Source organism: Stegodyphus dumicola, chromosome 11 (assembly GCF_044657685.1).
Source record: "Stegodyphus dumicola isolate Sdum_Otavi_A_Nest chromosome 11, ASM4465768v1".
Taxonomy (NCBI): Eukaryota; Metazoa; Arthropoda; class Arachnida; order Araneae; family Eresidae; genus Stegodyphus; species Stegodyphus dumicola.
This window is the reverse complement of record NC_140778.1, coordinates 153,946,411-153,967,898: the sequence shown is the minus strand read 5'-3', so window position 1 is coordinate 153,967,898 and position 21,488 is coordinate 153,946,411. Positions and strand designations below refer to the sequence as shown.

The following is a 21,488-nucleotide window of genomic DNA, read 5'->3' as shown; positions in this document are numbered from 1 at the left end:
ATTTCAGATGCATGTAAAATTATGGCCTTTTTAAAAGCTATAAATTGCTTTCTTTTCTAATGAATAGAGAAATAAAAATCTGCTTAAAATGTGTATTTAAATTTTATAAAAATTATTTTATCAATTTGCAAATAAGGTACTTTTTCATACATTGTGGAGTATAAAAAATATTCTTCTCGTTTTTTCAAGCAAATTAGATAATGCATTAAAGATAATTTCTTATTTATGTTAGCAATTAATGAATATAATTATGTCATTTTGCCCATGATGGAGAGTGCAAACAATTCTTTAAGTGAAAAATGGCTATATATTAAAAGGATGATTTACTTTAGATCAATAAAAGCTGTAGCTCTTAACGCATTTCTTTTTATATCCTTAATGCAATGATCATATTCTTTTACACTTTTCTTTTCAGCAAAAAAAAAAAAAAGGTTCTGGTTCTTTCTAACTTTTTCTCTTGCTTAAGTCATGTTTCTCGTATGTAAAATTAATCTCTCTTAGTTCATACTTCAAACAGAATTTCATGGAATTTTTTTCATTTCAGGAAATGCTGTGACTTAAAAAGATGCCTCTTGAATAGCGTTTTTTCAGTCTTAAGCAATATATGCCCATTCAGACTTATTAAGAAAAAAAAGTAAGTCGTCTTAACTGGAAATCTGCTTAAAAATTCTTTAGCAATTCTTCAGTAGTTTTATTAAGCACTTCGGAACATGTTGCATTGATTTAGTTATAACGAAAATATCAGGAGAAAGATTAATGAATAGTTTTTTGCAGTAAATTCACAGGTTTATCACAATCGCTAAATACTAATGATATGAGGTACTCAAAAATAATTATTTGCCAATATTGCCTTTTTTACTTTACTAATTTCCGTCACAAAAATACTGTGAATCTTAATTCTCTAAAATTTAGAAAATCTAGTTATGAACTTTTCGCAACGGAAGTCCGATGACGTAGTTAGAGCTATAATGTCTGAAAACACTTCAACATTGATGTCCAGAATTAAAGTCATAAATAAATATTTTGCAATAATGCAAAATAGTTACTGCTAATGTTTTAAAAACAGATGTCATGTACAGCTACGAAATGACTTATTGTTTAATTATGTCAAACCACTTGAGGACTATCTGCCTAAGAAGAAGATGCCTTCGTGGAGAACATGCAAGAAGAATTGGCTTGTATTTACATTGGGGAAAGCTCCGATGCAACTAACTCGTTCGCCTAAAATGTAACCTTTGTTGAACTGGCAGTATTCATCGACTTTACCACTAGCCCGCTTCTTTGGAAATGGTAAATGTAATGTAAGAACTGGTTGCTGTTAAAAGATTAAAAAGATAAGATTTTAAGAATCGCTTTGTTGAATCCTTTCTAATCATATCGAAGCACCTACATGATTAGAAAGGATTTAGTATTGGCCGAACGCTGCGTTGAGGTCATTGCCATCAGAAAATGGCAAAATCCTCTTCTGTATTCATTAGCATTAACTAAGAAACTTGGTAGTGATAAAGATAGGATGTTAAGTAGTTATAACTTTCAAGGAAGGTCACCTAATGGGTACTAGTTACTGATGATAAATGATTGACCATTAAGTTGAAAATTCTCGCCTTGGTTGTAATCTCCAAATGTGGACAAATAAGAGCACTGAAATTTAGTCAGCACTTGTGTTATAAGGTATTTCTCTTAGCATGCCTTAGTAGTGTGGTGGTCTGCATGATGGGCGCGTATTCCAGAGGTCCGCGGTTCGATTCCCGGCGAAGACGTTGCTCATTTTTTAACTTTCCTGCTTCCAAAAAAATCCTGATGTCTCTACAGTTGTGCCCGAACTAAAAGGGTAAAGGATGATGATTCTCCACCCCTAGGATTGGCCGATTGGGTCCCCTAAAACCCCAGTTTTGATTAAGAATCTCAACGATTTCAAAGCGAGCAACGGCAACACTATACTGGAAAAAAGAATTTTTATCTCCAGCGCACGAGACTGTGTATCGGAAATTCTAAAGATATGCTCTTTTTGAATTATTTTTAGCCCAAAGGGCACTGGATCAGAAGGGCTATTAATTTCGCTTTGGCATTTTGCTTTGATTAATTATAAACGCTGAATCCCTTTTTAAGTTATTGCCCCCAAATATTACAGCCCTGTGTTATATTTAAAGAAATTAAATAGTGAAGAATCTGCATGAATGTATGTATGTTTCTCGCATTGCGATAAAACAACGGTGCCTAGTACCATCAAAATTTGAATAACTTATGTCTCCACCCGAATATGGGCATCTGGAATACCACATTTGGAATCTCGAATTTGTTTTATTATCCATTTCACATTTTATAAAGCATTTATGAGTTTTTGGAAACTCAATGATTTCAAAGAGAACAATGACAACACTGTACGGGAAAAAACATATCTCCAACGCGCAAGACTGTGTATCGGAAATTCTAAAGATAGGTTCTTTTCAAATTATTTTGTGATGTTGCTGTTGAATTCAATGTTTATGGTTTAAGTGAGAAGAACATGATATTTAATAAATAAAGGTAACATACAAAACGTTAAAAAAACCTCCCTTTGCGCGTTATGTAAAATCTGAAAGGTTTCAGAATTTTTTTCTGAAAGGTTTTAAAATCTAATTATGCGCTTGTTTGTTTTAAATTTATGGTTATAAGACTACGAACTTAGCAGACTGTGAGAGAAAGGCAGGCAGAATTCGTGTATCGTATTCACATATCAGAAATTCTAAACATAATCTCTCATGTATCGAAAATTCTAAAGATAAAGATTCTAAATCTTGGGCGTAATGCAAAATCTGAAAGGTTTCAGATTTTTCTTAAAATCTAAATATGCGCTTGTTTGTTTTAAATTTATGGTTATAAAACTACGAACTTAGCAGACTGGGAGAGAACAGCACGCAGAATTCATGTATCGGAAATTCCAAAGATAAACTGTCATGTATCGTAAATTTTAAAGATAAAGATTCTAAATTTTGGGCGTAATGCAAAATCTGGAAGGTTTCACATTTTTTTCTTAAAATCTAATTATGCACTTGTTTGTTTTAAATTTATGGTTATAAGACCACAAACCTTCCAAACTGTAAGAGAACAGCACGCAGAATTCATGTATCGGAAATTCTAAAGATAATCTCTCATGTATCGGAAATTCTAAAGATAAACTCTCATGTATCGGAAATTTTAAAGAAATTCTCTCATGTATCGGAAATTCTAAAGATAATCTCTCATGTATCGGAAATTCTAAAGATAAAGATTCTAAATTTTGGGCGTATTGCCAAATCTGAAAGGTTTCAGATTTTTTTCTTAAAATCTAATTATGCACTTTTTTATTTATTTATTTATTTATTTTATAGTTGCTACGAACGTAGCAGACTGTGAAAGAGCTGCACGCAGAATTCATGTATGGAAAATTCTAAAGAAAATCTTGAAATATTCATGTATCGGAAATTCTAAAGATAAAGATTCTAAATCTTGAGCGTAATCTAAAAACTGAAAGGTTTCAGATTTTTTTCCTTAAAATCTAATTATGCGCTTCTTTGTTTTAAATTTATGGCTATAAGACTAAAAACTTAGCAGATTGTGAGAGAACTGCACGCAGAATTCATGTATCGGAAATTCTAAAGATAAACTCTCATGTATCGGAAATTCTAAAGATAAACTCTCATGTATCGGAAATTCTAAAGATAAAGATTCTAAATCATGGGCGTAATGCAAAATCTGAAAGATTTCAGATTTTTCTTAAAATCTAATTATGCACTTTTTTTTTTTAATTTTTGGTTAGAAGACTACGAACTTTGCAGACTGTGAGAGAACAGCACGCAGAATTCATGTATCGGAAATTCTAAAGATAAACTCTCATGTGTTGGAAATTCTAAAGATAAAGATTCTAAATCTTGGGCGTAATGTAAAATCAAAAAGGTTTCAGATTTTTTTTCTTAAAATCTAAATATGCGCTTGTTTGTTTTAAATTTATGGTTATAAGATTACGAACTTAGCACACTTGATAGAACAGCACGCAGAATTCATGTATCGGAAATTCTAAAGATAATCTCTCATGTATCGGAAATTCTAAAGATAAACTCTCATGTATCGTAAATTCTAAAGATAAAGATTCTAAATTTTGGGCGTAATGCAAAATCTGGAAGGTTTCACATTTTTTTCTTAAAATCTAATTATGCACTTGTTTGTTTTAAATTTATGGTTATAAGACTACAAACTTTCCAAACTGTAAGAGAATTCATGTTTCAGAAATTCTAAAGATAATCTCTCATGTATCGGAAATTCTAAAGATAAAGATTCTAAATTTTGGGCGTATTGCCAAATCTGAAAGGTTTCAGATTTTTTTCTTAAAATCTAATTATGCACTTTTTTATTTATTTATTTATTTATTTTATAGTTGCTACGAACGTAGCAGACTGTGAAAGAGCTGCACGCAGAATTCATGTATGGAAAATTCTAAAGAAAATCTTGAAATATTCATGTATCGGAAATTCTAAAGATAAAGATTCTAAATCTTGAGCGTAATCTAAAAACTGAAAGGTTTCAGATTTTTTTCCTTAAAATCTAATTATGCGCTTCTTTGTTTTAAATTTATGGCTATAAGACTAAAAACTTAGCAGATTGTGAGAGAACTGCACGCAGAATTCATGTATCGGAAATTCTAAAGATAAACTCTCATGTATCGGAAATTCTAAAGATAAACTCTCATGTATCGGAAATTCTAAAGATAAAGATTCTAAATCATGGGCGTAATGCAAAATCTGAAAGATTTCAGATTTTTCTTAAAATCTAATTATGCACTTTTTTTTTTTAATTTTTGGTTAGAAGACTACGAACTTTGCAGACTGTGAGAGAACAGCACGCAGAATTCATGTATCGGAAATTCTAAAGATAAACTCTCATGTGTTGGAAATTCTAAAGATAAAGATTCTAAATCTTGGGCGTAATGTAAAATCAAAAAGGTTTCAGATTTTTTTTCTTAAAATCTAAATATGCGCTTGTTTGTTTTAAATTTATGGTTATAAGATTACGAACTTAGCACACTTGATAGAACAGCACGCAGAATTCATGTATCGGAAATTCTAAAGATAATCTCTCATGTATCGGAAATTCTAAAGATAAACTCTCATGTATCGTAAATTCTAAAGATAAAGATTCTAAATTTTGGGCGTAATGCAAAATCTGGAAGGTTTCACATTTTTTTCTTAAAATCTAATTATGCACTTGTTTGTTTTAAATTTATGGTTATAAGACTACAAACTTTCCAAACTGTAAGAGAATTCATGTTTCAGAAATTCTAAAGATAATCTCTCATGTATCGGAAATTCTAAAGATAAAGATTCTAAATTTTGGGCGTATTGCCAAATCTGAAAGGTTTCAGATTTTTTTCTTAAAATCTAATTATGCACTTGTTTTTTTTTTTTTTTTTTTTTTTTTTTTAATTTATAGTTATAAGACTACGAACTTAGCAGACTGTGAGAGAGCTGCACGCAGAATTCATTAATGGAAAATTCTAAAGAAAATCTTGAAATATTCATGTATCGGAAATTCTAAAGATAAAGATTCTAAATCTTGAGCGTAATCTAAAAACTGAAAGGTTTCAGATTTTTTTCCTTAAAATCTAATTATGCGCTTCTTTGTTTTAAATTTATGGTTATAAGACTACGAACTCAGCAGACTGTGAGAGAACTGCACGCAGAATTCATGAAACCATCTGCTACAAGTAAGGTTTCTATTCAAAATTTGAATAACTCATAATTATCTCATGCTGATTAAGAAAAATTTAAATAAATATTTCTATTTTAAATATTTTACACATTTGAGATAAATCTGGTTATTTCAATTCATTTATTAATGATTTAGCTACAAGAATCAACTTCTGGAATTACAATTCTTAAATTACTTTAGCTTATCACTTCCTGCAAGATAAACATTGCAATATCGTTACACAGATAATGAATTTCGCGCGTTTATACATTTAAGCTGAACGGATCCTTTTGACAGCTTGCGGCCATATCTTTATTTGACTGAAATGAGGTTAGTGTTCAGAAATCGCTGATATTAATCTCCGAGACAGGAAGTGAGTAATATTTAGAATTTAATCACGTTATTAATCGTTTTCCAGTAATTCAGAAATATCCATAATAATGTTCACTACTGCCTTAATATCGAATATTAAAAATCTATTTCATATTCTTTTCCACTTTCTGGCTAGACAATTCATGACAGAATTTTATTCCTAGAAAATCTTTGATGATTTCAAAACAATCGAATATTTTCAAGACATATTTCAGAAAAGAAGATCTGATTGTATTATTTAGTATCTAACTAAGCTTCAGACTAAATTTGACAGAGGATTCCGGCAGGAAAGAAATAGATGTTCCCGTATCCGCTTTTCCTTTACCACAACCTCTCCAGAGGAGATTTGGTTCGATAGATTTGAAGTGTCCCTACGCTATGAAAACTTCCTGTTCAAAATATTAAGACACAAAAAAGAATTTGAAACCAAGTCTAGAAGCTTAAGGCTTAATAACAATAGCTGTAAAAATAATATAATTTAAATACTTCTACCTTCCTATCTTTACTGTTTCGCATGAATATCTTTTAAAATCCTCTTTTAGTTTATTTTATTCTTTATGTTTCTCAATTATTATTAGTCCATTGGGACTTTATCCCTGAAGGACTATTGTTTTCGTTTTGCGATTTTGCATTGAATCACTATAAATGTCCGTTGCACTTTTCAAACTATTGCCACCAAATGTTAGAGTCCTGCATTATATTTGAAAAAATTGAATAATGAAAAATCTGCCTAAATGTAGGACTATTTCTCGCATTGTGATAAAACAACGGTACATAGAGCCATCGGATTTTGAAAGACGTAATCCTACTGCGAATATGGGCATGTGGAAGCCCAAATTTGAAATTTGGAATTTGTTTTATTATCGATTTCATATTTTGTAAAACTTTAACGAATTTTTAATGAACAAACACGCGGATTTCAAAGCGAGTAATGGCAACAATCTACGGGGGGGGGGTGGACTTTTCATCTTCAGCGCGCGGAACTGTATATCGGAAATTATAAAGATAAGCTTATTTTAAAAGTGTTTTGCGACATTGCTGAAATTTATGGTTTAAATGCGAATAACATGATATTTAATAAATAAAGGTAACACACAAAACGTTAAAAAAACGCCCCTTTGGATGTAATTTAAAATTGGAAACCTTTCAGATATTTTTTTTATTTTATTTATTTATTTACTGACTCGAACATGTGAAAATTTAACTGTTTTCTCACTCAGTTATTCACATCATCACAAGTCGATTACATACTATGCAATTAAATATTAATTACTTTTTATATTTACTGTACCTAAATAGGAAATTAATATACTAATTTGATACTAATTTTAGAAGGAAGTAGAGTGAAGTCTTTGAAGACAAAATACTTAAAAATAATTGTTGGACTGCACAGTTAAAAATATCTGATATGGACATCACATGACTTGCGAGGCCTATTAAATTATTCACATTTTTTGTTACACTTCATTTAAACTTATTTCCCCGAACCTCATTAGAGATATATTACTCATTCAATCAACTGAGTTCTCATTTCGCGGCAAGGCATACATACATAAAACCTCAAAACTAAAATTCTAAAATAAAGAAAAACGTAAAATACCAAATATAGTTAAAATCAGATTAAAAAAAGAATTTACAATAAAAATTAGTTTTTATGCCAGGAAACAAGAAATTAGGTCAACGAGCAGAAAGACCAAATTTCGGTGCACACAATTGAAAGCTAACGTTTGGTTCTACTATGCAAAAAGACAGTTTACAGAAAGTTAACAGAGTCATTAGGTTTTTTTTTAAGCAGGAGGCGTGAAAAATGTGCAACGTCCTTCTCGGAGCTCGAACTCTGGAACTCTCGCATACTCGTCGAATTGTGCTTCCAAACATAAACTGACTTAGTCCACTACTCTACTAAAAATTTCAAATGTAAACAAATGGTGGCTCGTTAGGCTTAGCACTACTTAAAATTTTGAATTGATAATTCTACAACTGTTCCGTGAAGATTAATTAAAGGCATAAAAACATTAATCGGAGCATAAAAATGACGTAATTCAACTACTCTGAAAGCAAAGCATGTAAAATTTACCAACATTAAATTACAAGGCAAGCATTAACTTTCTTTGTAATTTTTTGACTCTTTATGGTATTACATTACCTTAAACCTTAACTGAAGAGTAATGGAAGATTTTGAAGAGTTAAGGGATTATCTTGTAAATATTGTAAAAATTAATTTGTAAATATGTATATATAATCAATACTGGATTCTTTCCTTTTACTAATGAAATGGGCAACTTTTTTTTCAAAAGTCTCAATCATAGTCCGAACTGAGTGAAGATTTTTATCTTTTTCTAATTTTCCTTACTTTTGGCCAGTATTTAGTGAAGTTTTAATTAAACCACTTGAAACCCAGTTTTAATAAATTAAGAATATTACAATAAATTTCTTTCTTTAAATATAACATTTAAGAACGTTTTTCAAAATCTAATTAAATTTTATTTCAAAATAATTTTATTAGTACTTTTTTTCAAAAACTTTTCAATTTTTACATCGTTAATATTTTACATTCCTTAATAATTTGCAACATTTTTTTCACATAACGTTACAGTTTGTATTTTACAATTTTTTTTTACACATTTTTACAACAGAACGCACATTTTACATTACTTAAAAGTTTACAGAATAGGATTTTATAAATTGATCACAGATAGCAGCTTTACACTCAACCTTACATTCGTGCCCTCTATTTAAAGTTTGCAGAACACACTACTTACATCAATTTAGTTTGGCAATGCTTCTCCACCCCCCCCCCGATAAAAAACTATTTGGTAAGTGAAATTAAGACTTACTATTTACTTGCCTTTTTAGTATTATATAAGTATAATTTATGTATTGTTTTTATAGATAATATCTAGTTTCTTTTCGAATTATATGTATAATTCGTGTAGGGGAAGTTTCTGTAAGCAAGAGTTTCTAAACAACTTTGGTTTTCTAAAAATTTGGCTTTCTACTCTTACTTTTTAATTTTTTAAATTCTTTAATTTTAATTCTTGTCTTTTAATTGATAATTTCTCAAATTTCCACTTGTTTAAATTTCTTTTTAATAATTCACCACATTTGGTATTACTTTTGGTTTTGACTTTTACCCTTGTCTACATGGATGACGATACACGAATTTAATGATTGAAGAGTTAGGTTTGGAGGTAACTTCCCCTTGATAGGTCAGTCTCCTGCCTGCTCAAGAATCATTCACTTATGCATTTTTCTAAATAAATTTTTTAGGATTAAATAATTTTTGGAATTTTATATTTATTCATGGATTTTGATACTTGCACTTGATTTACATATGCTCTCAGAATTTAAATGACATTGTAGATTAGTTCGCAAAAATAATTAATCATTTATTTGTTCGCATTAAATTTCATTTAAATTAACTTTAAATTTGCTTTTAATTTGCCTTTTACGAATAAAGAATGTTGTTAAATTTATATATATATATATATGATTTATATATATATGATTTATATATATATGATTTATATATATATATATATATATATATATATATATAGGGTCCTTTAATCTGTCCATACTTTATTATTTATTATTTAAGAATTATTACAAGTAAATATGGTAATTAGTTTTTAGTTGTAAAAACGACGTTTTTGAGCTTACTGACATGCCATTATTAAAAAATAAACATCATTGGCTCAGCAAATATCTGTCATCTTATTATCTGAGCCTGGGAAGATTTTATGTTTAAAATTTGTCATCTTTTTTAAATAAGATTATCCGATTTAAGTAAGTTATAGTCTTGAAAACTGTAGTAAAGTGTAAATAAATTTTGTACGTTAAAACTTCGGATATAGCTCGCGCTGCTTACATTTCAAATCTAATTTAGAATAGTGTTTTGTTAAACTAAATTAATTAATTTTAAGTTAATCTAGACCATAGCACAAAAAGCATGTTCAGTTTAATTCAAAGTTATAACTTTATAGACCATTAAAAGACAGTCCGTCTAAACCAGGGCGAATGCATTATTGATTGATTTGTTGTTCAATTCTTATTTATTTTTATAGAAATCTAAACATAAAAAACAAATGTCAAAACTTATGAGCCAACCCACTATCTCAAATTGGTGTAGGTAATTTACGTAAAGGAAACTGAAGAAAAGTTTTGCATTTTTATTACAAATTGTAATATAAAATTAATGTAATTTACTCATTAATAGCATTAACTCGTGCTCCAGATGTCACCTACCGTTGCATAGTATTTAGCGACAGATGTATGGTTACATTTGTTTTACACAAACTGTAGAAGTCCAGCTGTATGCATGTTATCTACAGTAACATCTCATATCCTACGTTTAATTTATCTCTCTCTCTCTCTCTCTCTATATATATATATATTGTTGTTGCTGTTGCCTTGTGCGTTGAGAAAGTTTTTTCACTTCAATACGTTGTTCCGAATGGCGTTAAAATATGTGTACCCCTATAAGAAATACCTAGATATCATGCATGAACCTACAATCAAAAATGTATGTGTTGTTCTTGCTTAAATGTAGATTTTAATGTCGAATCTATTGATATTATCGATGGCTTCCCAGCGGCCAAGAGGTAAAGTCCCTGAACACTGGTAGTTCGGTCCGAGGTTCGCATAAGGGCTGCTTGAATGGGGGTTTTCGTGGTTTTCCTCATGTGTAATGTGTTAATAGGAGCTAGTTTCCCTTAAAAAGTTCTCTAGGAAGGCATTCCTCCCTTCCGTGTAGTGCCTTAGTGTGGAACACATAAATAGTAATTATAATAATAAGTGTTTTCTTTTCCTTCATTCAAAGCCTTCTGATTTTTCATGATACTCCTCAGGGAAATAATATCTAATAGTTTTCTCCAATTAAAAAGATTCTTTGTTGCATAGCTTTTAACACTGTCGTCTAAATCCAGTTCCTTTTCCATAGAAACCTGTTTTGATTTGGACAGCATAGTACAACATTTTTTTTTTTTTTTTTTTTTTTTTTTTTTGATATATGAAGACCACATTTTAAGTTTTAAAGATAACGTGTAACTACATGTATCTTTTTTTAATTTTTTATTTTTCTTCTGGTTTTTTTTTCAGTTAATAAATACTAGTCACTGGTGTGAGTGCTTTGTAAGTGTCTTTACGAATTTTTATTTCAATTTGCGGAATGCCAGGGTTCCGCGGAACACAGTTTGAAGACCACTGACCTAGACCAATAAATTTTAAGCTTAACGTGTAACTGCATGTATCCATTTTTAATCTTTTTTATTCTTCTTCTGTTTTTTTTTTCAGTTAATAAATACTAGTCACTGGTGTGAGTGCTTTGCAAGAGTCTTTACGAATTTTTATTTTTATTTGCGGAATGCCAAGGTTCCGCGAAACACAGTTTGAAGACCACTGACCTAAACCAATAACTTTTAAGCTTAACGTGTAACTACATTTAATCTTTTTATTTTTCTTCTGTTTTTTCAGTTAATAAATACTAGTCACTGGTGCGAGTGCTTTGCAAGAGTCTTTACGAATTTTATTTTAATTTGCGGAATGCCAGGGTTCTGCGGAACACAGTTTGAAGACCACTGACCTAGACTAATAACCTTTAAGCTTAACGTGTAACTGCATGTATCCATTTTTAATCTTTTTATTTTTCTTCTGTTTTTTTTTTCAGTTAATAAATACTAGTCACTGGTGTGAGTGCTTTGTAAGTGTCTTTACGAATTTTTATTTTAATTTGCGGAATGCTAGGGTTCCGCGGAACCCAGTTTGAAGACCATTTACCTAGACCAATAACTTTTAAGCTTGAGATCCCTTTTTACATGATGTGAATTTAGCTAGGCGAGTAAATGATAATTTACATAGTATTTTTAATAATTTCGAGGACCCCCTTTGCTTATTTAACCAGGTTCCTAGCCATTAATTTATGATGTGCATTTATTCAGGAACTTAACTATTAATTTACATTACATTTAGTAAACTGTAGGATTCCTGCTATATAATATATATTTTACCAGCCATTAATACTATTACGGTAAATTTTATATGTTTTAGAACCTCTTTCATATGATACTCATTCGTTCAAATTTTTAACTATTAATTTACATAATATTTAATAAAGATCCGGAACCATTTTTACATAATTTATATTCAACTAACCCTCTAATTATTAATTTAAATGGTATTTTCTGTAAACACGGAGATCTCATTTCTGTTATGTGCACTTTAGCCTGGTCTCTAAGTACCAAAATTACATGACGTTTTTATTATGTTATTCATTATAAAATCAAATAAAAAGTTAAATTTTAGCTCCAAAAATCCCTTGATTATTAACTTTGGGGTAGTCTACACGTCACAATTAAGAATGACTGATCTAAACTTTAGAAAAAAACAAACACACATAATTTTGTAAACTTCTTATTTTGCTAAGACATAATGCATTTTATGTTTTTATCTGACTAACACTCGGCGTTTAAAATGGATTAATTATTTAACTTCACTAGTACATAATACTTATACGGTAGTTATACAGTACATGATATTTAACATATCAGACTACCTTCTAATCGTCAATTTTGATGAAATTTCAAAAATCATTTATTGCTTTATTTTAAGGTTTATACATTTAGCATCCTTGAATTACTTTTATTTTGTCTCCGGACGTTAAAAACAGAATTATAGCTGTTGTTGCGCTAAGCCATGAACTGGAAGTTTCTATTTTAAAAACCCGAAAGTTGATGTCTACAGACTAGTAGGTCTCGCTACAGTGTTCGAAGGTATGCAGACTATTCTAAATAACTTAAAAATGAGAGTTTTTCATCAGAATACTTTTGGTAATATTCAAAAGAAGATTTTTGAACCTTTCTATTTGTTATTAAGTGCTGTGGGACAAGATCAATTTCGGAATTTAGTTTTCATACTTGGCAACATGTGTCTTTCCTTCCGTTTGTGTTAGAATTACAATAAACTTATTTTTTGAAAAACTTATTTTTTTTTAACTTTTCTGTTGCGAAAAAAAACTTTAACTTAGAATATTGCTACAGTAATTTTATCCAGCTTTCAACCAATATTCTATGAAATACTGAGAATTAGATTAATTAAAAGTTTAGATTTATGTACGTATCTAAAATTGTTTCGCACAATTTCGTAAATGAAAAGAGGGAAATTTCACGAAAATTAGCTAGTTATTGTACTCAAAGAGGAATATTTAATAGAAATTTTAATTTATTACTTAAAATTTAGTCAATTTAATTCATTATTCCTTAATAAATATAATTGACAAAAATAAAAATAAAATATTGATAAATAGTTTTGTGGGAACATATCTAGTAATCCTGAAGTTTAACATATTTTTAACATAAAATGTTAGAAAAAACTAAAAATTATATTATGATTAAGTGTTTATCACTCGTTTTTATCATTTTAAGTAGTAATTTGCTAAATAAAAACAATAATAGATTTATAAAATATTTTCGGAAAATTTTGTAAATGAAAAGATAAAAATTCAGCGAAATATAGCTAGTGCAAGTATTCAAACATGTATATTTAATAGACATTTTACTTTATCTTGGTTATTCCTTAGTAAATATAAGTGACAAAAAATAAAATATTCATAAATATTTTTGTGAGAACATATCTAATAATACTGAAGTTTAATGTATATTTAAACCAAAATGTAAGAAAAAAGCAAAATTTCTAATTTGATAATATGTTTTCTCCTATTTTAAGAAGTAAATAGCATCAATAATAGATTTATTTGTACTATTAAAAATGAAAACTTGAATTAACTACTATTTTATTATTAATCATTAATTAATTCATTCATTCATATTTTACAGAGTCTATTTTTACAGAAAGAATTAACTACTTTTTACAAAACATATTTGCATAAATGAAAAGCATGTTATATTAGGAATTGAATTAGTATGCGGTATTATTATCATTCACGGTTTTAGTACCAAAATGTAAGAAAAAAGCAAAATTTATTATTTGATATGTTTTCTCCTATTTTAAGTAGTAAATAGCATCAATAATAGATTTATTTGTATTATTAAAAATGAAAACTTAAAACGAATTAACTAATATTTTATTATTAACTATTAATTAATTCATTCATTCATAATTTACAGAGTCTATTTTACAGCAAGAATTAACTACTTTTTTACAAAACATATTTGCATAAATGAAAAGCATGTTATATTAGAAATTGAATTAGTATGCGGTATTATTATCATTCACGGTTTTAGTACCAAAATGTAAGAAAAAAGCAAAATTTATAATTTGATATGTTTTCTCCTATTTTAAGTAGTAAATAGCATCAATAATAGATTTATTTGTACTATTAAAAACGAAAACTTAAAATGAATTAACTAATATTTTATTATTAACTATTAATTAATTCATTCACTCATATTTTACAGAGTCTATTTTACAGCAAGAATTAACTACTTTTTACAAAACATATTTTCATAAATGAAAACCATGTTATATTAGAAATTGAATTAGTATTCGGTATTATTATCATTCACGGTTTTAGTACCAAAATGTAAGAAAAAGCAAAATTTATAATTTGATAATATGTTTTCTCCTATTTTAAGTAGTAAATAGTATCAATAATAGATTTATTTGTACTATTAAAAATGAAAACTTAAAATGAATTAACTACTATTTTACTATTAACTATTAATTAATTCATTCATTCATATTTTACAAAGTCTATTTTACAGCAAGAATTAACTACTTTTTTACAAAACATATTTGCATAAATGAAAAGCATGTTATATTAGGAATTGAATTAGTATGCGGTATTATTATCATTCATGGTTTTAGTAGCAAAATGTAAGAAAAAGCAAAATTTATAATTTGATAATATGTTTTCTCCTATTTTAAGTAGTAAATAGCATCAATAATAGATTTATTTGTACTATTAAAAACGAAAACTTAAAATGAATTAACTAATATTTTATTATTAACTATTAATTAATTCCTTCATTCATAATTTACAGTCAATTTTACAGCAAGAATTAACTACTTTTTTACAAAACATATTTTCATAAATGAAAAGCATGTTATATTAGAAATTGAATTAGTATGCCGTATTATTATCATTCACGGTCTTAATAAGTACTACACGATTTGTTGTTTTTCAAAACATTAATACGATTTAAAAAGGCAAATAAATTTAAAACGTATCTTAGCTTACCTGTCACAATGCTCTTGATACAACTACGTAAATATGATTCCTAAGTATGCACTTTATATATCTCAAACATTATCTCACATATGTTATTGGACCTTGTGAATTTTTCCAGCAGTTATTGAAGGAAGCCATCAACATTACGTTCCAACCATAAACCTCAGTTGAAGCGTGGGAAGAAACATGTGCCCTGAACTCTTCCAGAGGAATGAGTTATCAGCAAATGGAAAGCGATAGTTGCTGATTTTAGGAGAATTCGAGCTGCATTTCTTCTCTTTTCTCTTTTCTTGTGAAGAAAATGAGAAGATGTGATGTAATTTTGCACTAAATTAGATCTAGTTACATAACTAATAATATGTAGTGTAACTCAACATTTGGTTAAAGATTAGTAATTGTTTTGTTTATCGTATAGTATAAAATACATCTATCTCTTTGTATGCAAAGTAAATACAGGGTGATTCAAAAGTGGGACCCTGTACATCAGGAGCAAAATAATCCTGTGCAAGGATCAGAAGTAGTTCAGGCTTCCCAACTGTAGTGCAGGATATCATTAAAACTTCCAGGAACGTATCTGACTTTGTAAATTATAATGAAACATAAAGTTGAAACACGCAAGGACAACCTGCGTTAGGGCAGGAATTTCTCCGCAGGGCAGGGATGTTAGAGTAGGGAAATTGTTTTACATTTAGGTTACAAATTGAAAACCAAGAAAGACATACGCAGTAATCCTCTTTTGTTACTATTTACAAAACCAGTCATTCTCCCAAAAGAGTTGTATTGGAATGTTTTGGGTAACTTCATTACAATTTAGATAATTTAATTTGTTTCTTTGGTGGTTAGTTGATTATGGCCACGTCAGTGAGAATTCTACGACTTAAAAAAAACATTTTCTGGAGAATTTTCCAAAGAAATCTTCCTCATATTCATAAGCCTAGTTCAAAAATCTTCGGCTAAATAGTGAACACTTCTGAACACTAGTAGTTTGACTCAGTGTTCGAATACCGAGGGCAGAAGGGGCCGCAGCGTCAACTTGTTTATACAAATTGTACTTCCTAACGCCGATGTATTTAAGTTGTGGCTTTTTACCAAGAGTTCAGAGAGAGAAAGTGAGCCGTTTTGCCACTGTATTCCTCACGAGTTTTCAATCACCTGCTGTCTGCCTTTAAGGCCAGAGTTTTAGTCTTCTTGTTATTTAAAACGTATTGTAGTTTCGGCAGTGTGCGTACTACATACGTAATAATTTAAAAGGCCAGTCTTAGTATTAGTCAATTGTGTAAAGCACTCGAAGTTAACTCTTGTTTTTAGTTAGTTAGTAGTTTTTATATTTTTACGTTCAGACCGCTGGTTGGGCTTTGTATCCCGAAGTGCGGAAGCGCCTGTAATATCGTGGAGAATAAAGAGTAAAGTTAACCTTTCTTACATGTGCTGTTTGTTCTACACATATCCGAACACAGCTTGAGTAAACTCCCTGTTCCTATTCAGGGCACGCAAGGTTCCCGAAACAAACTAAAAGCCATACAAGTCCTGACAAAGAATCTTTGCAACCATTCTTGTTCATAACACTGGTTGTCTTTTCAATAAATATAGTCCGAAGCGTTTTTTTCATGGATTTCTGCTTATGTACAGTAAATACAAGCTAATTTCCATCAGAAAAATCTCCACCAAGACATCTTTCTCTTCAAGCAGATAACCTTTATGTGCCGTGACGTGCAATAGAATGCGGCACGAATGAAAGGCTACTTTCATGAAATCCCTTCTAAATGAAACTGCCTATTTATAATATGCTTAGCAAAACCACGAAATTTCTAAGTAGCAATCTTTTTAAGTTATGAGGAAGAGAATTCAGTAAAACTAATAGTGTTTATTGTCGCCCAGATTGGTCACGTGGTTAGCCATATCGTTGAGCTCGGGGCCAAATCCTGGAGAAGGTATAGTAGTTTGTAAGTGTACAACATCTGTGCAGCTTGGGGGCACTTAAAATACTGGCGAGCTTCAAATCCCTTCGAAAGGTTTGATAGTAAAGGAAGAAAGGTGGGAGATCTTCAGATCCGTTAAAGGTGAACATCAAAATCAGGTAGTTCAGTTAATGTGACTGGCCTATACCTGTGCCACCAATGACGATATTTTGGTGTCCCGCCGATATCTGCATGTGCGTGTACTGGAACTCAGACCCTAAACTGATCGGTCCCAAGTGGGTCAATCAGAGTAGACGAAAAACTGGAAGAAAAATTAAATATACGAAATGAGTTTCATAAAATCTTCTGGAACTCGAAGAAGTGAAACGTTCATCCTCAATGAAATTTGACAGGTTTCATAAACGTATTAGGAAATATAGTTCACTATTTTAAGTAATTTTATCAGCAAGAATAAGAAGAAAGAGGCGTGAGATATAAATTTAAAAGTTATTAACTTAGGAATTGTTCTTCTATTATTATATAAATGCTTACCCACGATAATAGTATACGTAAATAGCTCTTAGATTTTCATTTTATAATATACGTCAAAGTAAAAAAAAAAATCAATTTTTTATTTTTAAATTTTTTTTAAATCTTCTGTAATAAAACGGGGTTCTTTGTAAGTTTACGAACACCTCCAACACCATTCTTTTCCACTTACTTCGATAGTTACAAAGGGAAAATGAGACATATTTTATTTTTCTTAAAATGCGTCTGTCTTATTATTTTTAACATGAAACTTCACTTTCATTCTGCCCCTGAATGTTCATGTGTTTAAAGTTTAACATCCTTCACAGTGTGTTTATTTTAGAGGTTATTATATGCATAAAATGTCCTAGTAAATGTAATGTATTTCTTCGACATTAAATTTTAAAAACTCTAAATCGAATTATTATCATCCGTAAACGGTGTGTGTACAAAATTTGAATTCAATAGCTTATCGAGAAGTAGTTCAAAAATCGACGACGAGCTTTTGATTAAACACCGTGAATGAATTGAATACAATTTTTGGAAGAGCTCTATTTTTAAGCACTTTGGAAAGATCGGTAAGTTGTTGATATAGCATAACCGTTATTTTTATAACATTCTTGGCATTATGAAACGTGTAAGTGACATTCATAAGCGATTCCCGACAGTTCTGTTCATTTGTCAAAGTGGCTGCTTTTGAAAATATTGTGAAGCTCACTCGATGTGCTCCACTATCTATGATACTCATTAAAGATATTTAATTATGTTTTATTTCTATACAGAAATACTGGTAAAGTTAAGAGGTCAAATATTTAATTATTTGAGTTATATAACTACTTATACTGTCTCAAGAAATTTTGAGTCATTTCGTAAAAATAATCTTTTCTTTAAAATTCCTTTTTCCCCCCTACCCTCTGTGCTTCATGACTTTATTACTATTCTGATGAATGGAAGGTTTGTAGAGACATTACATTTTTTTTAACAGCAAGAGACATGAAAAATGAGCAATGCCTTACCCGGGACGCGAACCACGGACTTCTCGAATGCGCGCCGAGCGTACTGAGACCCCGAAGGCATGCTAGAAGGGCGGGAGAAAATACCGTATATACTCCCCCTTTTAAAGGGCGACTGGGGATTAGGGGACCGACTCGCCAAATCCTTGCGGCGGAGAATCATCATCCACCACCTTTTTTGGTTTGGGTGCCACTATAGAAACATTAGGTTATTTGGAAGCAGGACATGTGAAATAGGAGTCGCCGGGACTCGAACCACCAACCTCTCGAATACACGCCGTGCGTGCTGACCATTACACCACGAAGGTATGCTAAGAAGGCGGGAGAAAATACCTTATAGGTTATGAAAACCAAAAGTTGAGTAGGTAGTCACATATCTAACTAATAAATGCTCTACAAATACAACTTTTAATATTTTAGCAGAATTTTTTTGGAAACGTATTTATATAGATTGTTGTAGAAATCGACACAGTTTAATGCCAATTTAGAGGAGGGGTTGTTTATGAGCGTATTAAAAATGCTTTTCCCACTCAAAATGTTAACTACTTTAAAATAATAATTCATAATCGCACTGAATCTGATGTTTACAATTATTTCCCCTAAGATTTCTTTAAAAAGAAAGAATTACAATTGTGTTTAATGCAGAAAATTTAATGGAATTGGCATCTGCGCAAGAGGACGGAAGCTATCAGGGAGGACTTTCTAAGGAAAACTAAATTTCCTTCACATTGAACGTAGAAAACTTTCACCGAACAAACGTGTTCACCAGGATTTGAACTTATGTAGGATTACCAGTACTCAGCGGTTTTAGCGCTTGGACACTGGGGCTCGCCGACCGATTAAAAAATCTTGTTTAGAAACCTTTTATCTTGATTTAGTGTGACAGGTGCCGTAGTTTGAAGGTTAGGATTACTTGAATACAGCAAAACACACGAGGACTATCTGGTGGTGGTGGTGTATTTAATTATGGCAAAGCACACTAGGGCTATCTGCCTAAGGGGAGGGATGCCTTCGTGGAGGACTTTCTAAGGGAAACTGGCTCGTATACACGTTACACATGGGGAAAACCACGAAAACACCCATGCAGCCAGCCCGTTCGCGGGATTCGAACCTCGGACCGAACTACCAGTGTTCAGCGACTTTACCGCTCGGGCGCTGGTGGGCCCGAGGACTATCTGCTTTTAAGGAAAGAGATGCCTTCGTAGAGGACTTTTTAACGAGAAAAGTCTCATATTCATGTTATACATAGGAAAAAACATGGAAAAATACCATTCAGCCATCGTATTCGTTCGTCAGGGTGTAAAAAGTCGAACTACCAGTATTTACCGGCCACTAATATGGCCGTAGTTTAATAGGGGAAATAACTGTTGGATCGCAAGGCACCTAAATTAAGAAATAAAAAAAATTCACTTCTGAGGTATTCTTTTAAGTTTTTTATTATAATTATGAAAGAGTTCAACTCATTTGTTAATTTTCAGATCGTTAAAATTAGTGTGGCTTTAATAAATGATTATTTAGACCTGTTATAGGAAACAAATACATCAAAAGTTTCCTTTAAAATATCAGGAATTATTGAAAAATCTTCTGTAATTTATAAACGAGAAAACGTATTTAACCAGTTTTTACATTTTAGACAGTATATTACATGTGTGAAAAAATAATGAATTTTGATCTCCCCTAGTAGAGACATTTGTAATTATATTTCTAGTTCCAAATTCAAAGTGAGAAATCTAGGTGCCTGAAGCCAGAGAACACTATCGATTCTTCTTGGCTTCTATTTTCAGCGACGAAATAGATCAACTGCATGGAATTTTTATGATTTTTCTCAACATGTAAACTAAATGCGTGTAAGTGTTTCTTAGAAAGCTCGTCGGAAGTAGAATATTTCTATCTTTGTAGATAGATATCGTGTGCTTTAGTAAATTTAGCAAATCTAAACACAGGGAAGACAGTACTATGTTTGAGGCCTTTCTCTAACATAGTCGAATAGTGTATCGAATAGTCGAACAGTGAAATCACCCTACATCACCCTCTTTTACTTACTTTTATCTCAATATTATATATTGCATCCACAAAAATTTCTCTAAATTAATGTTATTTGGATTCGAAAACCATTTTATGCTTAAATACATCTTTCCAGATGTTTGTCTTTTACTCACTGAGAGTCAATGCTTCTTGAAGATGTCAATTCATGAATGAAAAATTATTTCTTGCTTTTCCGGTTTCCTCTAACCGTTCCCAGAAAGGCCGAACCTTTGGGCAAAAACAACCCTCCTATGATGTTAATTCCTTAGTAAAAGAGAAAGCACTGAACGGGGTAAATTAGTAGAAATCTTGACTTTCCTTTTCACAAAAATTCAAGCATTCCCAAAATCTACTATAAAAGATATACTTCCTAAGGTATAAAATTTTTGTGTAATGAAATTATAAAATGCAATATATATATATATATATGCATTCTAATATATACATATGCTAAAATATGAATGCATATATATATATCATTGATTATATATATATATATATCATTTATGACATATATATATCAATTAAACCATTAGACACACTCACACACATACATAATCAGATATATTTCAGATATAGAATTACATAGTATCAGTAGGTGAAAGAAGAAAATAAATCCTACTGGTGAAAGATTGCTGAAGAAATTCAAAGCATAATGAAAGTTTCTTTTATCTTGGAATCAAAGAACTTTTTTATCGCTTTAATTTTTGGGAGACTATTAGATTAAAATGTAAATAAATAAGTATATGGAAGAAAAATAAA

General features: G+C 30.4%; 1 protein-coding gene across 1 annotated transcript in view; it reads right to left on the bottom strand.

Annotated features, from left to right (window-relative positions):
• LOC118195028 (uncharacterized) overlaps positions 1-15,345 on the bottom strand; it is a 78,169-nt gene extending 62,824 nt beyond the window's left edge. Inside the window, exon 1 of the mRNA XM_085827337.1 lies at positions 15,272-15,345. The gene's annotated coding sequence lies outside the window, so the exon portion shown is untranslated. The remainder of the gene's footprint in view (positions 1-15,271) is intronic.
• Positions 15,346-21,488: the final 6,143 nt, after the last annotated feature.